General features: G+C 36.7%; 1 pseudogene; it reads right to left on the minus strand.

The window, feature by feature from the left end:
- Positions 1-11,525: 11,525 nt before the first annotated feature.
- On the minus strand, positions 11,526-13,917 carry LOC145067716 (DEAD-box ATP-dependent RNA helicase 46-like; annotated as a pseudogene).
- Between the last annotated feature and the right edge of the window lie 1,124 nt (positions 13,918-15,041).

The following is a 15,041-nucleotide window of genomic DNA, read 5'->3' on the forward strand; positions in this document are numbered from 1 at the left end:
GGTTAGAAAGGAGAAGTAATGAAGCTATGAGTTGAGAAAAGAGTAATCACAGCAAGGTCTCTAAAACAGACCTGCTGTTCAAAATGGATTTACTCCAAAATCTAAAACAGAAACATAGCTTTAACTAAATTTTATAAGAAAATATGATTACTCAAAATTCCAAAACTATAAAGAACTCATTCTAACTCCAAAAGATGAATTAAATATGAATTTTACAAAATGGTGTATCACTTCTGTCTCCAACAATACAATCAAGTGATGTTGGCCAATTCTACCCAACTTGTGAGTAGAATTCGTCCAAACCAAAATTCAGAGAAGTAAAGGACATACAAATGAAAGTCTCAGAGTTGGAATTGAATGAAAATCATCTCCCAAACTCCAAATATACTATTCACATTGTGGACAATCACAGCACTAGCAAAAGCTAGCGACTGCCCACTGATCTGGAGTGTGGATCCATTCTAACCAATTTATAATTGGAAATAACACCCCATCCGCTCCAGATCTTAAATTCATAATATCAGGAACATATATATAAACTTGGAATCACTCTGGATCCTTTTCCAAGCCTTAGAAATGAAGAAAACAAAATGACATATCAGAACAAACCCGGATCAGACCTAACAGCAAAGATGCCATTCTTTCCCATAGATAAAGTCCTTATCATTGAGGTTGGCATGCTTAAGAAACTTAGCCAACTCAATTTTTGAACCTTTGGAACTGGTTTGGGGTCCGTTTGATTTCTAGAGCTCAAGATATGAGTTTTACAAAATAACTACAGATCTGATGGAAAACAAAATCGTAGCCACCCGTGATTCCTTTTTCGCTTATCCATCCTTTTCCCTTTGAAACACATTTTAAGATGTGTTCATCATCCCATGTAAGTCCCTAATCTGCCCGTGTATCAGTCAGATCCGTTTGATTGTGCGGAATCCCAATCAAACGGATGATGTCAGATTAAATAAGAAGAGAAGTAGAAGAAGAATAATATGAATCTTTGTATATATTGATATGAATTATGATACGAATACAAAAGATTCACACACACATAAAAGCTCCTTTCTCTCTGGACGTAATCTCTCTAGTGTTCATCACTCTCTACTCCTCACCCTAACACCTCTATTTATACATGTTGGATATGGGCCAGAAACAAATGGGCCGTAAATGCGTTTACGGCCGTAAGGTGTTTACGGCCGTAAACTCAGCCGTTAACTAAACCGAAAATTCATAAATATTACACAAAAATATAATTGCCCAGAAAAGTAAAGTATAAACCATATTTTGACCTAACAATCTCCCCCTTGGTTTATAGCTTTCTTTTCTTAATTGACCCAACAAGCTCCCCCTAAAAAGTAGCTGGCTCTTCTTGTCAATCTTCAATGGAAGCTTGGCTTCAGCTTTAACCTTCGATTTCTTCACAGCATCAGGATGAACATATGAATCTTCAATGAATGACTTCATCTTGAGCACTTGATGTTTTCTTCAGAATTTGTTATTGAACGCACATTGGGTGAGGAGGCTTGACGTACTGATTCTTGAAAGATGGCGCTTTCAGCTTGAGAATCTTCAAAGAGAACTTCAGAGAGAACAAATCTTCTGGATCACTTCAGCAGCTACAACGATAGCAGCAGACTGATTGAGGAGGCTTCAATGCAATCCGTCACATAATCTTCAATTTCTGCTTCACCTTGCTTCTAGGGTTGAAAGATTGAATGTTGAAAGAATAATCTTCATTTCTTGCTCCTTCGAATGCGAATTCTTCGATGCTCACGGACGAGGCTTTGGCTCAGAAATCTTCAACACAAACTCCATCAGTCTTACCTATACCTGAAATCACTATTCAAGACAAAAACAAAACTAAAAGAAAACTTAGCACACAGATTAAAATAGAAACAAAAATATTTTTGGATTTTTTGATTTTTCTAAACAAGAAATAAAACAGAAATAACACTATTTTTGGATTTTTAATTTTTTTAATTTTTCTTTGATTTTTGAATTTTTTTATGTTTTATTTTTTTCATTTTTTTTAATTTTAATTCTCCCCTAATATTTAAATTAGAAGAAACTATGACAAATTTAACAAAAATAAAAATGATATCTAACTTTAAGAGTGATTTGGGATCAAAGTTTTTAGACAGCCTTTATCCACTTGTCGGTACCCTTCATATTCACATCTTTGTCTGGTCGATCGTCGGTATTGTTGTCCACTTAAACACGAAAAATTGTAACAAATTTAGGACATACTATTTGTTACAAGACAAGGTGAACTTAAAAACCTAAAATTTATATCTGATCCTAACTTCTTAGATAATATATCTTAAGGTCCATTCAGCTGACGACGACCTAGGATATTGTTGTCCACCTAAATTGAGCAGCGAGATCTATAGACAATCTGTATGTGTTCAATTTTAAGTGTACTGGAACGTGTTTCCCGCTTCCTGATATGCCCCAGCCATCAAGAACTTCCAGAGTACTCCTTACACCGGGTGAGCAGACAACCATTCAGAGAGAGAAGAGATTCAGAATTCTATTGCTAACTACTTCAGAGGGGTTGAGAAGAAGAAGGTTGCATATGCTGTGTACCAGGTCGGATTAGAAGTCGTGCAAAGGAGACATCATATGGCTAACAGATGAGAAGTATTTCACACATATATTTCACACACACACACATACACACACACACACACACACACATATATATATATATATACATATAGCCTGCAGAGAAAGTGAGTTGCATATGTTGTGTACCAGGTCGGATTAGAAGTCATGCAAAGGAGACAACATATGACTAACAGAAGAAAAGAAATAAAATGATATTCTATAGACCTAATTTATCGGAATTTACCAGTCGCCTCATCCAACCAGAATTAAGGACAGAATCCGCACATCGAGGGAAATTTAAGCCACGGTTCCAAGTACAGGTTCAATTAATGTGACGAGTAGATTCCCATATATATCTCCCTGCTCAACCTATCTGAGCGTCGTATTTTCAGGCTGAACGTATCTAACTAGGTCAAGATTTGTCAAGTCTATAAATTTCCTAAGTTCAACTCTGCCTAGTCATGTCCATTTAAAATTTTTCGTGCCTACCGACGCATCAAGTCAGAGCATAGACCCTTTAACTTCGGGTACGTTACGTAGACTCAGGTTGCCTGTTATCACTTGATAATATCACTTCCCAAAACATCTCCCTCAAACACAGACTCATAACCAATATATTTTTTTATTTTCTGATTTTCTGATGTTTTTGGATTTTTTAAAATTTTCTAATTTTTGTTTTGTTTTTATTTCTCCCCGTAAATTTGTACATAGGAGAGAAACGAAAGTAAATGCGCAAATTTAAACTATCCTAAAACAAAATTTTGTCTTTGAAACGAATCAGAGTAAGAAAAACTCAGGAGTATAGAGAAGAAAATGCAAACCGTAATTCACCGATTGAATCTGCATTCAGAAGGTCTGAGAATAGCAAGCATAACCTCAGAACAGATCCAAAAATTCTTCATGTCTTTAAGCACAAACCCCATGTGATCCCTTCTTTTCTTCCTTTCCCGCAAAAGGACACATGCTCTCAAACAATGTTGTGAGTGTTGTACAGTTGAGAGATGTCCCCAATCATATGCCAGGAACAGCCACTACCAACAAACCGAAGTCTGATGATATGCCTCCATAGCTGCTCCAGCACAAAGCGGGATCAGTTGGTCTTCGGAACCCAGTCCATTTTGAAACTGGGTCGACCTTTGTCATCAACGCACGATACTCTCTCCCATGACATATCCTGCTTATCACAAACAGAAGATGTAGAAACGTTAGAAGCATTAGGAGATTTGGGAGTTTTCACCTTTGGTACCCATCTATATTCGGGTTTAACCCATTTCTTTTTCGATCCGATGGGTGCCCCGGCACTTGATTTGGCACTTGAAGCCAATCTTCGAGATGACTTTGACCTAGCCGGTCTTGGCTTCACAGGAGCATCTCTTGAACTGGGCTTGTTGGCTGATATTTCCTTCTTGCCCTTGGGATTTGGATGCTTGTCCTTTGGAGTTTGATTCTTGGCCTTGGGAGTTACATTCTTGGCCTTCTTGGCATTCCAGTCGTCAATGTCTGAACGTGGTCTCGAGGGGTATCTTTTGGAGTGTCTCCCTCTTGACGCGTTCTGCCAGCCTTGTGCGTAGTAGGGAACGTACGTGCAATTAGGACAATTTCTGGCAATGTGTCCAGGTGTTCCACAGTGAAAACATGTCTTTTTCTTCACTGTGAAGTTATTTATTCTTGAGCCTGGTGGCGTATCCTTGCCTCGTTTCTTGTTGTTCCCACATGCATACTTGGAACAAGCACTCTGTTGCGTTGGAATTGGAGGCCTGTATTTACCAACGGCAGGTTGAGCAGAAGCAGCAGATTTAGAGTTCAAGGGGTCGTTGGTTTGTTCAGAAGAACTCTCCTTGTTCTCATCCTCTGCTACTTTACCTGCACATGTAACAGAAACATCAATATTTTCAACATTAATAACCCCTACTGACACAAATCCAACTGTTTTTCCGTATTTAAGATGTGCCTCCCTGTCAATTTCTTCTTGTTTCATAGGGATGGATGTGTAGATATGATTGTAAGAAGGAGGTACACTATCATACCCTAGACCCTTGTGTTGATTCCTTTTAAACTGCATGCTTTGGTCTATCATATTTGCAACCACCTCACTTGAGAAATCATATTTTCTAACATCAAGTTTGGCGGTTTCAAACTTTCCTTTCAAAGATTCAACTTCAGCCACTAGCTCAGCATTTTGTTTGACTACATAATCATAGTTTTCACATTTGTTACTGTAGTCTTCCTGAAGTTTCCTAAAGTCCTTGGTTTTAGCTTCTAACTCAGCCTTCATGGGTTTCTGTCCTTTCCTGAGTTGATATCCATCATATCTCAGGTCCTCAACTTCTCTTTTAAATAACTCAATTTGTTCTCGAAGAAATTTAATCGTATCTTCACATGATTGAGAAGATGAAACTTCACATGAATGAGAACATGACACTTCATTGACCGGAAGGTTTACAGAACTCTTTAAAGCGTCAAGCTCTTCAATTACTTCAGCAATACTAAGACGATTGAGATCTTTTGTCTTCTTGATGACAGCTACATTCATATCCCACGATTTCGGAAGTGAATTTAGAAGCTTTTTGTTTATCTCTGATTTGGACAAGAAGATCCCGGCTATATTCATCTCAGTAGTGAGTGTAGTAAATCTCTGCAATTCAGTTTCGAGGGTTTCTCCAGGGATATAATCGAAAATGTTGAAATTTTGTCTTAACATATCCTGACGACTCTCTTTCATATTTTCAAATCCCTCGTAGACCTTAAAATCAATTAATTAAAAAAACAACTAGAAGCAAACGTCAAATTTAAAATGCCCTTTTTTTTAATTTTTAAAAACAACCTTAAAAGTCAAATTTAAAAAATCAAACTCAAAAGTCGAACTTGAAAAGTCAAACTTAAAAGTCAAACCGAAAAGCTAAATTTGAAATTTTAAAAATTAAACGAAAAAGTCAAAGTTTAAAATCAAAGGTCAAACCTAAAAGTCAAAATCAAAATTTGAAATAAAAAGTCAAAAATAAAGAAAAAAAAATAAAAACAATTTATTATTATTATTATTATTATTATTATTTTAATTTTGGATGAAAAAAGAATTTTAAAATAAAAGGAAATTGATTTTTGGGTTAAAAGTGTCAAAATTCGAAATTTGGTGCGAAAAAGACGGGTTATATTTTAATTTTTGAAGGAATGTAACAAGTTATTAGCTAGAGGAGATGATTAAGGCGCTGGACTTCTATGGTCGGAGACCCAAGTTCGAATCCCCGCATCCCCTTAAATCGTTGCGCGCCCTTATTTTTATTGAAGCGATGTGCGGCTTGCTTAGCCGGCTTCCCTAGCCGAGCCGTTCTTCAAGCCACGCTCCACCGCTTCGATCCGCAAGCCGCCAAGCCAATTCTTCAAGCCGCTAAGCCGCCGAGCCGAATTCCGAGCCGAGAACTTCCAACTGAGCCGCAAACTCCGAGCCGCAAGCTCGGAAACCCTAGCCGCAAACACGAATCCGCCGCCGGCCGTGAACTGTTTCCGGCAGTAAGCTCCGGCCGAAAACCCTTCAAGATTACGTGAAAAAAAAGCGATTTTTCGACTTTGAAGCTCCAAAACTCGATCAAAAACCTTTTTTTATGAAAAACACGAAGAACAAACCCCCTTAATTTTGCGAGATCTATCCAAAAACGCAAAAATATTACGAAAATAAGATCAAATAATGCTCCAAATAGAGTTTACGGCCCAAGAACTCGTTGTTTACGGCCATAAGCTTGGACCGTAAACATCAACTATTCAGATTCCAAATGAAACAATAAAACCTTTTGACTGATACAACTTGGCTCTGATACCAATTATAAGTCCCTAATCTGCCCGTGTATCAGTCAGATCCGTTTGATGGTGCGGAATCCCAATCAAACGGATGATGTCAGACTAAATAAGAAGAGAAGTAGAAGAAGAATAATATGAATCTTTGTATATATTGATATGAATTATGATACGAATACAAAAGATTCACACACACATAAAAGCTCCTTTCTCTCTGGCCGTAATCTCTCTAGTGTTCATCACTCTCTACTCCTCACCCTAACACCTCTATTTACATGTTGGATATGGGCCGGAAACAAATGGGCCGTAAATGAGTTTACAGTCGTAAGGTGTTTACGGCCGTAAACTAGACCGAAAATTCATAAATATTACACAAAAATATAATTGCCCAGAAAAGTAAAGTATAAACCATATTTTGACCTAACATCCCAATTTAGTCCCCATGATCATGGTGGTACTAAAAAGGGTTAGGTATCATTAGGATTTCATTTTTCCACAAGATTGTAATAATAATCAATATGAAAATGAACATAAAGCACATAAAATCACCATTCTCCCTTTTAGGGTTTCCATGATCTTTTGCCAGATGTAATCCCCTAGATCCATCATCCACCATATATGGGGTGAAGATAGGATCTTGAGATGATGTATAACATACAATTACAAATCAAATAAGAAGGAGAAGAAGTGAAGATGAAATCATAAAACTAGAACAAGGTTATGAATCAACTTGTAAGAAATGATAAGGAGGTTCATACCAATATGAATCAAGGCTAGAAATGAACAAGAATTAAGCTCCAAACAATAGCCCCTTGGCTGCTCTTGATCCCAAAGAGAGAGAGAGAGAGAGAGAGAGAGAGAGAGGACGATTTGAGAGAGAGAGAGAGGGAGTGTTTAGAGTGTTTTTCTTGTGTGTGTTCCAAATGACTCAATTAACACATTAAGTACTATTTACTAGATGGACTCTGCAAATAGGCCCATATCCCATGGACTTCAATAAAAGGAGTTTACAAGATGATCAAAAGAGTCCAATAACATAATAAATCAGACATTGGTTAGATAAATTAACCCAAGGTTACAAGGATAATTAAATTAAAATAACCAAACGTACAGAGAAAAATCGGGGCGTTACATTCGGTCTGATGCAGTTAGTTCCGGACTTCGGTCCGATGCAGGGGGCAACGCCCTGGTTAGTTTCCGGACTTTGGTCCGATGCAGTTTCCGGATTTCGGTCTGATGCAGTGGGCAAGGCCCAATATGTGTTTTATATGTTATTGTATGGTATACGGTAGTTTACAGGAGCTCACTAAGCTTCGTGCTTATAGTTTTCAGTTTTGGTTTCAGGTACTCAGTTTTCAAAAGAGGAGCTCGGGAAGATTGCAGTGCACACACCATTTGTTCAGCCTGAGATGTTTATACTCTGATATACTTGATAGTTGTTATAATATTTTGAGATACATTGCTTATGATTTTTATATGAGGTTTATCGACTATGTTTTTATTATTTAATTAAACGAAATTTTCCGACTGTGTTTTTGGGATGTTTTAGAATTGGTTGTACATTGATAGTACGAAAACACATCAGTAACTTGATGTTATAAAACGTGTTGTTGTGTACAATTTGATGATTAGTTAGTACAAGCGTATGAGTTTAAGTTTATATATTACTTTTAGTCCTTGGAGGATTAAAAGCGATATCTTGGGCCCCTCAATGATTTTGTTCTGACTTATGTGTCAGACCCGGTCAGAACTCAATTGATGTGTTTGATTAAGTGCTATGTCAAACAAATCGGAAATCGGGAAACAAACTGTTGGACAATAAGTACAACGATGTTCCATGTATTTTTCCGGCTGATATCTTGAACAAAGGATTATATGACCACTTATCAAAAATGGCACAACTTAGTTCCGAGAGACTTTGAAAGAGCTACGATTGCTAGTCGGATCCTGAAGTCGTACTTGCAGCTATAGTTATTAGACTTATCCAAGTGGGAGACTGTTGGATAAGGTGTCTAAGTCCATAAGTATATTTGGTATGAACTTCACCCGATTTGGCATGGTCCATTTCAGTTGCATGGCATCAGAACAATTTGGATAGACTTTTGTGAGAAGATGATATTTATGGTTTATTAATATATTATAATTTCTAATATACTAATATGAATTATTTAATTAGTATTGATCAGGAATTAGTGTGGAATTAATTTTGTGATCAAAAGGGATTGATTTGGTAAATAATTCATTCTTATATGGTGGGCTTATGATCCATAGTTTTGCATGATTGGCTAAACCCATGTGGTTACCCATGGATGCTCCATGGTGGTTAAAACCCATGGATCATGAGGAATGTGGAACGGCATGAGTTACATGGTGTAACCATAATATGCACACTATATAAAGAAACCTCATGCTTCTAAAATCGGCACTTAAGTGATTCTAGTGGGGGATAGCCAATTTTTGGTGCATATAATCTTCTCTCAGGTTATTCCATTTGTTGGTGGTATTGTGTGAAGCATTTGAGGCATAACATTTGGGGTGCTAGGGTCACAAGGTCTTAAGGAATCCAAGCTACAAGAAAGGTATGTCATTCTACTAGTTTTTGTATTACATATACCCCATGATATGCTAGTTAGGATGAAAACCTTGGAAAATGAAAGTTTTCATGTATAGTAGAGAAAACATAGATCCAAGGTTTCTAGGGTTGCATGCACACCATAGGAGTGTTAGAATGCTCAAAACCCACCAGGTCCTGCTTTGTGCTGAAGGCCAATAGACCCAAAGCAACCTTGATAGACTGAAAGCCAGTGGGGCGTACCATTTAGGCCGAAGGCCTGGAGAACAGTTCAGATAGGCTAAAGGACTGGTGTGGCATACCAGTCATGTTGAAGGTTCTATAAACATACCAAGTAGAATGTAGGCCAGTGGGGAGTTCCATTCAGACTGAAGGCTCTGTATGCATGTTATTTACTATTACGATTATGATTATGTGATGTGTTTGGTATTTTCAGGGAAACTCACTAAGCTTTGGGCTTACAGTTTTGGGTTATGTTTTAAGTACCTCAGATGATCTCGGGAAGGCAAAGGCATGATCATGCACCTCCTTGTGTTTTCTTTTATGATTTTTGGAAAACTCTGATACTAAGCATGTTCTGAAAACTATTTGGTAAAAAATTATGATTTGTGGAATGGTTTTAAAAGTTTAATTTTTTTTTTTTATGAATTTTATGGATATTACACTGAAGCATCCCAAAGTTGTATTTGATGAGCGTGCTTTCTATAAGAAGAAGAACCATTGGAATACAAATTGTCCTTTGCTGTTAAGCAAGGGAAATTAGCAACAACAACAAATCAGATCACCTAATAGAACCTTCATAGAAAAACATACCTTATGGAAAGTCTCAAACACGTCCTTCGTTTTCACATTTTAGGCCAACACAATATGTTGTTGCTACAACTTCAGTTGAGAATGAGACAGATTTTATAGAACCATGACCCTTGGATCCCCAAATTATTGAAGAGTCGAGACAGTTCATTGCTGCCAATCCAACTGCAACATCAGTTTCCATGTCTCATTCTAGTTTGTCTTCATCCAACACTTAAGGTATTCCTTCATCCTTTTTGATATTGGATTATGGTGCATCTCATCACATGTCACCATATTTTTCATCTTTTGCTTCGTTATCATCTCGTTCACCTGTCTCTATTATGTCTTCTAGCGCTAAACCAATGACAGTAGAGTGTGTTGGTTCTATTGTCACTCATTATATATCTTTAACATATGTTTATTATATTCCTACACTACCTTAAATCTTTCTTGGATCAGTCAGTTGAGTAACTCTGGTTGTTAGGTCTTCTTTTCTGATTCGTTCTGTTATGTACATGACATTCGGTCTCAGAGGGTGATTGGGATAGGTCGCAGACTTGGGGAGGTTTATGTTTTGGAGCAGCTACATATTGCTGATGTTGCTACATCTAGTTTCGATTTATTGTCTTTTTCATTTCAACCCTTCGTCCTTTGTTTTTTATCTTTGGCATTTGCAACACCTACAGATTTGGGCTAGGCAATAAATTTATTATAAGCCACACTAATGATTTAAAAGAGGGATTATTTAGGATAAATAATCTTAACCAAGTTATAGTATATGTGACGAGGATTTCGTGCATATAAAGAACACCCAAATTCGACTTCGAGTGAAGAAGTTACGACCTTCCGAAGTTTCACATTCAAAAAGTATGTCAAAAATAGTGAGTTGGAGATAGGTTGCTTATTATCATTAGTAATCTAAACAAAAGTCATAAATATTGTAAAAGTGAATGCGTGCATATAGATATCGTCTAAATCTGACTTTGTGAGAGGAAGTTAGGACTTTTAGAAGTTTCAGCATAGCAGTATATGGCTAAGAAATCTAAGTACAACTCGGTTGGTTGTAAGGAAAAGCAATCTAAATGAGAGTTGTAGATCTCATCGATATGGTTATGCCAATATAAAGAAAGTCAAGAACGATATCATGTGAGGAAGTTGTGAATTTCTAACGGACTTTAACAAACTAATCATGTTAAGAATATAGCTTTAAAAATAAAGAGTTGTAGATCTCGTCGAGAGCTTTCCGGGGATATAAAGAACGTCGAAAACGGAGCTGATATGAGGAATATACGATTTTTTGAATTTTTCCGAGAAGCGCCACACGCATGTGGGTTACACAGTGCAAACCTTCTAGAAGGTGGGGTGTGGACCACCATATTTGTGGCACGTTGCAGAAAATGGGAGGAACAACATCTCAAGTGTGCACGACATGCACACCAGGCGCGACGCGCAATTGTGCTATAAATAGGCTTTGACTGATCATTAGTATCCTCACTCCCTCATCTTACTCTCTCACAATTCTCTCAATTTTAGCCAATTTCCCTTAGTTTTAGCCTTCGACGAAGCCCTATGATCCCTGAAGAAGTAGTAGCTAGCGAGTAGAAGCTCTGCCAATTTAATTTCCTAACTTTTATCAGGAAGATCCTCTGTAAGTTAAGCTACACTCTAGTCTTTTCTGTGTAACTTATATTTATAGTCATAAGTCGTCATTATGAACCTATAAATATGATTTATCACTTATTACATGTCGTTATACTGATTGGTCTACTTATGGAAAATGTTGATTGGAGCCTTCCAATAATTTTACAAGTTCTGAAGCATGCTTTGAATCTTGATCACCAAAAAACGTATAAGCCTCTCCAGTGGCCCCCGCCCTCCTAGTCCTACCAATCCAATGCACATAGTCTTCAACTCACGTCGGAAAGTCATAGTTAATCACTACCCTGTTACAACAACAAAAAAACCCCACAAATTACGAATAATTCTTAATGAGAAATCAACCCAATAACACCAAGAACAAGTTCAAAAAAAATACTTTGAAAAAATGGATTTGAAAATTGCCAATTTTCCAACTTGATGGTGATTTTTTAAAATATTTAAAAGGCAGGCTTTTCGAAATATATATTTTTAGAAATTATAGTCAATTAAGACAACCCGAACTTCTTCTAAAAGTTTAAAATTGGAAATAAGTGAATAACTTGATGTCTTTGATGTCTAATCCACGAGTGGCGACATCGGTGACAACGAGCACGAGGGACCTATCAGAGCGAAAATGATTTAAAAAAATAATCGCGTTCGCCTTGAGATTTGTCTCCGTGAATAGCAGCAGTAGAAAACTGTTGGGTCAAAGTGTGTGCCAACTGGTCGCACATCTTTTTTGTTGAAAAAAAATTATGATTTTTGCCCTTGTTTCTTGCGATCGAAGTATTTGCTCCAATCGTTTGTGTTTCTCCATTGGTGCCAATACCTTAATATGCTACAACCATAACCATTTCAATTATTTAGAGGATGTCTCTTTTTTCTTAATGAGCTTAATGGGTTAAGCTTTTAATCCAGACAACTTTTATGACTTTCTTTTTTACTTTATCTAGACACAATGTATTAACGGGTGAAGCCAAAAAATAGGTTTAGTGTATTACGACACTATTAACCACTTACATATTTGCCTTCTTTATTTTTGTCTCACAACTATAATATTAAAATTGATGAATGCTGTGAAATTTGTTTTTTTTTTTGGAAAGTACGGATAAAACAGTAATTTAGTCTTATTCAGACAGTTTATTCAGTCTAAACTGGATAGAATGACTAAAATCTGGCTTAATGTATTAAGACACTAAACCTTAATCTATTTGATGAATGTTATGAAGATTTATCCAATCAAAAATCACTTTTAAAAAAACAATAAAATATAAAAAAGCATCATTATCTATTCAAATTTCAGGCACTTTAGGTAGACTGATATAGTTAGTACCTGAGTGATGGCTTTATTGGCAACGAGTTCATCGACGTTTCCAATGTTGGCTTGGATAGGTTTGACCAATAAATCTGCTAGAATTTTGCAGACCTCTTTTGGCCAGGTGGCAGTGTACATGAGGGTTTGACGGCGTGTGGGGACCATGTTGACTATTTTTCATATTTGAGGTTCAAATCCCATGTCTAACATACGATCGACTTCGTCCAAGTCTAAGTAAGTAACCTAACTTAGATTTATTCTTCTCATTTCTATAATATCATTCAATCGTCTAAGTGTCGCAACCACAATGTCTGTCCCACGATATAACTCCCGTAGATTTGGTCCCTTTGGTGCTCTTCCGTACATACACTAGAAATTTAAATATTTAACAAAGGTTAGCATATGCATCAAAATTAATCACAATCAAGTCAACAATAGTGTTTGTTTGATTAGATGGAATGGGTTAGTATTACATTTCATGGTCACGATTGTTCAACAATTGTTCATTCATTTCCATCACACAAAACAATATGAATGACCATTCCTTCCATGAGATTATTATTTGACAATTTTGGAAACATATCGTGCATAGTATATTTGATGATTTCCCAAACTTTATTGCTTCAGCTTGAATCTGGGTATCCAACTCTCTTGTAGTCGACAAAGCCAAAACAGTGGGACCCATTTGGCGATTCTTGTAGAAATGTTTAGATCTATAAGATGTAGAGATCAATTTGTGAACTTTATACCTCGTAGAAGTTGCTAACAAGAAGATAATCTCAGATCCAAGATGCTTACAAGCTCCAAGCTCTTCCCACCACCTTCTTCTTATTCAAGAACACCTTCAAAACACTCCAATTATCTCAAACTGCACTCTTCTCACTTCGGGTTTTCTTGGGGTCAATTTTCATAGAAGGATGATGATGAAGTAATGAGAAATAAGGCTATAATGGTGATTAAATGTGTACCAAACCCTAAAAATCTGGGTTTGTACATTCTTCACGTACGCCCTACATACGAGGTGTATGCCCAACGTACTAGGGTGCACCCTAGTACGCCTAGTGTACACAATGTACGCTTGGTGTATGAATCCAGTTCAAAATTACTATATTGTGACTATGGCCCATCTATCAACCTTTCTCAAGCCCAATGGTCAAAAATGAAATATTATTTAAACAAACTGTTGAAATTGAAATTACCTTGACATCGGGATGTTATATTACTGTTTTAGGTACTCTAAAGGATCATGGGAAAGCGAAGGCGTGATCGTATACATCTTCCTATTATTATGACATTAGATCTTGCTATACTCTAATTTTGAATAATACTTTTGAAACATTGGTTTTATATACAATTTATGGAAGAAATGGCTTGTTTTGAAAAGTTCAAATTTATTGTGATTTTTGGATGTTACAAGTTGGTATCAGAGCCCTGGTTTCATTAAATTATTTTAAAATTACATTCAAATTATTCTCAAAAGTAACCATGGAAGGATGAGATCTGTACGATCAGCCGGAGCAACAAAGTTTACCCCAATTTACCACACTATTACCTTTTTATGATGATTATGGAAGAACTGCATGCTAGTGACAGGCTAGGGATCTTCAAGAATTACATAATAGAATTGTCTTATGAATGATGTCTAATAACCTAGGAGGACTACTTATATACTAGATCAAATTGAAATCATTACTGTAGTTGCTTAGTGTGTTCAGTATAGTTATACATGATTTAGATTCCATAACCTGAGAATGTTTGATTTAGCTTTACTTCCTATTCTTATATGATTAAGGTCTTAAAGTAGATTCAAGTATTTGACTGCCTATGGGATCCATCGTTATGTATGATTAGCAAGCATGAGTGGCTATAGGATTGATGGAAGTTTCATGAGTAGGTGCAGTTCATACTAGCTTAGCAAGAGGAATGATTAGCCACTCTTGATAGAGCAAGTATAGGATGAGGGTGTATCCTAGATGCTTGGGCCTAGAGGTCAGGAATTTTAAATGAGGATCTGCCTGATTTTAATGTGTCTTAGTGCTAGTCGACTCCACTGCTCGAATGTTGCTTGCTTTTGTGCTTTGTGGGACTCATATTGATGAGAGTCAAATATAAAATAAATACATTAAATTACATTCTATGATGGTTAACTAATCTTAGAGTGAAGGATTTGGTCCTATTACACAATTCTCATTTGAATCTAACCGTTGTAGGGTTGAGCTCTTTAGTAGAAAGATTATTTAAGCTTTGTTGCATGTAATTGTATTCATGAAGTGGTTAGCTAACATTAGTAGGGGTTTTTTAGAAGCTGATGGTAGGGGAGGTGGGGAATCC

The sequence above is a fragment of the Lactuca serriola genome, chromosome 8, assembly GCF_051521515.1.
Source record: "Lactuca serriola cultivar US96UC23 chromosome 8, Lser_US96UC23_V15, whole genome shotgun sequence".
NCBI lineage: Eukaryota > Viridiplantae > Streptophyta > Magnoliopsida > Asterales > Asteraceae > Lactuca > Lactuca serriola.